Here is a 3,717-nt window from a genome sequence, read left to right as displayed (position 1 = left end):
ACAGACACAGACACAAGCAGCCTGCTTCCTCTGCAGTGAAGAAATGGAACAGTGAAGGAAACTACCAGAATTCATCAAGAACTGACCGAGCACGAGGCCCACGAAACGGAAGGTTGTCAGCAACCAAATTGACAACCACTCTACAATCTACTTCTGCACGAGCCAACGAGGGAGAAATTACCAAAAGGGACTAACTAAAACTATTCCTAACCAAAGAAAGTGGGTACTTACCCCATACATCCAAAATGCAACTTAGCGCATCAACGGACGCACCCCAACCGAAGACTACGCAGTCCGAAGTCCTCTCCTCTGTCCGGGGTACGGCTTGCCGAGAAGGCCAAGTGCAGCGAACCCCAAAACCGCGAATCACCGGCAACTGTCTAAAGGGATTGGTGAGCATCGCCCCTGAACCCTAAGAGCTATAACTTAGTTAGTTAGGGGAATTGGGAGGTGGGAGGCTGGGATAACTTGTGGAAATGTATCTGCATTCTCCTCTTTACTCCATTTAGAGTTTAAGCTGTATTCTTTTCCCCACAGGCTGTAATTTGACAATTTATTCAATGTGTTGTACCCCTCAGTGTGTATTGGTCTGTGTGTGTTATTAAAGGTGTGCCTTTTACTTCTTTATAAACACAATAAAACCATACCTTCTTCCTACCTTGAAACCGATTGTCTGTCCAAGTCTTTTACAGTCCCTTCATAATTCCAGTGTCGAGAACCAAGGGTCAGCGAGCGATTCGGAACCGCTCATATAAGGTCAGAAGGGAAAGCTGACCCCCTGAAAACCACCCCTTACACTGCCGGCCACAACTCCTTCATAACCGATCTTATTCCTCTCACTACTTCTTTACCCATGGATTCCTCGTGAGGTTGTGGTGACCTGAAATTTCTAAAATCTTAATTTAAAACTAGAACTCTTCAACATTATTAAACTCATATCGTGCTATTATATACATCTGCCATCTGTCTCTGACTGGCCAAGTTAATCCCTGTTCTTCTCCTTCCCTTATTCAGCCTCTGGTTTGCCTGTGTGGCCGGCGGTAAGGCGGTCTGTACCGCAGGACCCAGAGTGTTCTGACTGGAGGTGTGCCTGAGTCCCACATTATCGGGGGAATGGCCCCTCTGGGGCAACAACACACTTCCCCTTTAGGTGTGGCTGCTGAGTTCATTTCATTAACTGAGGATTCTGCACAGCCGGGGGCTGTAGGCTGGGGACTCTCAGTTCATGGCTGGTCCACCACGACCTCTCCTGTGAGTCCCTCACCTCCGAAGGCTGCCGGCTGGGGATCCCTGTCCGTAGACTGATCCCTGATCTTGGGTATTCTCTAACGGATGGCCAACCTCCCGGGGCTGACCCACTGAAACTGGGGCACTGGTGACCACGGTGTCTCCGGGAAGCGAGCCGGGACAGCTTTGTCAGGAATCTGTTTGAACACCTAAAACAGATTCACTGGCAGGCTGCTAACAACATGGGCAATGAACTCAGCACTTTAGCTCGAGTGTTCAGGACAGAACTCGCCCCTGAGCATGTATGAGGAAAAAGCTCCAGAAAATATTCTCGGCCAGGGAGCTTTCGCTTGTGAGGTGAACGTGTTAAGCGCGACACTGCGGAAACATCTCCACTTTCAGCACCAGGTCAGACAGAAATGTGAAGCGAGCAGGTGGACTGCAGAATCCCACTTTTAAGGAGTTGGTCGTGGTGTCAAACAAAGAGTTTCACTAAATGATTAAAAATAAGAAATGTCAAAGTCGAACATGCATCTCCAGAGGAGACTGCGATCTGAACACAGCACTTTAAACCACTCCGCCTCCCTGAGTATTCAATGCTAGATGTGGCCACCTGCAGGTTGATTTTGAACTTTTGTGTCCTGACACATGAAATAAATGAGGGCAGCAGGCGTATCTCTGCCTGACACCGGGGAAACAGTGAGACAGATCTTGGAGCAAGGGTCTGGTTATTGCCAAACAGCAAAGAAAATATTTTCTGGAAGAACAATGTTGAAAATAATTGCAACCCCAACATGATTAGAACACACAACCTTTCGATTTGGAGTCAGGCATGCTACCATTGCCTGACAAGGTCCACACATGAAGTCTGAGATGTTCGGCGATATGAAGGTTTCACAATACAAGGGGCTTTAAAATCCCCGTCCATTCCCACCAGGTATCAGAAGCAGCGCTCACCTGCCAGTCACCGTATGTTTTTTTCTTAAACTTTTGTATTGTTTTCACGGGAAAACATCATCAATTAACCCCTCACCTTCTTTTGCACAATGAAAGAAATGCTAACTGAGGGAGAGTCGATACTTCAATCATTTGTCCTGTGCTTTGGGGAGTGAGCAGGGAAGTGGACCTGAGTCCATGATCGCATCGGCCATGATCGTATTAAATGTCGGAGCAGGCTCGAGGGGCGTATGGTCGACTACTGCTCCTATTTCTTATCTTCTTATGTTCTTATGCATGTTGACCCATTTTACTCACTGTATTTTAGGAGTCTGGTTCAAAATCTTCATTGCTGATGACACCAGGAATCTGGGGCAACTTTTGTCAAATTTAACAGCACCGGTTATTCCGACCGTGCACAGAAAATAGAATCAGTCGTGAAGATAAAATCCTACGGTGCTCATTTTCAGATTCAATGCAGCAGGATTTCAAATAAAGTAAAATAATTTTACAGTGAAAAGATTTAGAAGTGTTACTTGTATTTGTGTCTTTAATTAAACTTTGTGGCATCTGACTCCCGTTCATGCCTCTGCTGAATAAGGAAGGAGGGTTTGACGTTGACCAGACTGCACTGCCCCTGATATTTGTGAGCTCATCCTTTATATTCAGTGGTTTCTCGCCCTTTGATAGGCTGCAGTGTGGCGGATATCACGTTGGCCTCACACGCGAAAGGTCCCCGGTGGATCCGTTTTCTCTCACTGAAAGTTATCTATTTATTGGTTAAATAAAGAGCAATTCAGGAATAAGGGAGCCCTTTTGCCAGGAGAATAAATAGCAAATAAAAACAGCAAATTCTGCAAATCTCAGCAAATCAGGCAGCATTTGCCAGGAGACTCAACTCGCCTCCGATTGTTCCCATTTGGCAAGTTTAAACAAAATGTTTCTGCCTGGGATCGAACCAGGGACCTTTTGCATGTAAAGCAAACATGATAACCACTACACTACAGAAACCACTGGTACAACAGCCCCAACAGAGGGGAGCTGACCAGTGAGCTCCCTCTGCGCTGATCGGGAATGAGGAGGCTCACCTGAAACAACTTCTGTCCCACACTGAAAGTTCTCAATCCTTCTCCTCCGCTGCCCTTTACAGAAATGTCACGGATCACCCAGCCACCGTGTTCACTTCCACATCCTCACAGTGGGGCCACAGAGGCTCCTACTGTCTCCCCGCGATCAGCGAACTCGCCCAATTTACAAAATTAAACCCGGAACACGTGCCCGGCAAAGGGCAGGAGAAGCCAGATAGTCTGTAAGCTCGGTCTATCACAGAAAGTATTGGTATTCATGGTGCTTACAGCAATTATTAATCGTCTCACAGACCTCAATTATTTTTATGCGATGAATTGATCGAGTATCGTTACCAGGTCAGTGCGACGGATCTTAACCCCTCGACCACCAGGGAACAGTTGTGATAGATGTTGATATATTTATATATATTTATATAAGAACCTGAATATCAACGGCTAGCTATCTTGACCTCATGGCGAACAGCAG

The 3,717-nt window shown here is 46.5% G+C and overlaps 1 non-coding gene across 1 annotated transcript; it reads right to left on the bottom strand.

Annotated features, from left to right (window-relative positions):
* Positions 1–3,101: 3,101 nt before the first annotated feature.
* On the bottom strand, positions 3,102–3,174 carry trnav-uac (transfer RNA valine (anticodon UAC)). Its single transcript has one exon. It is a non-coding gene; the product is annotated as a tRNA-Val (tRNA).
* Positions 3,175–3,717: the final 543 nt, after the last annotated feature.

Source organism: Pristiophorus japonicus, chromosome 20 (genome assembly GCF_044704955.1).
Source record: "Pristiophorus japonicus isolate sPriJap1 chromosome 20, sPriJap1.hap1, whole genome shotgun sequence".
Taxonomy (NCBI): Eukaryota; Metazoa; Chordata; class Chondrichthyes; family Pristiophoridae; genus Pristiophorus; species Pristiophorus japonicus.
Note: the sequence above shows the minus strand (reverse complement) of the source record. Positions and strands in the feature narration are given on the sequence as shown.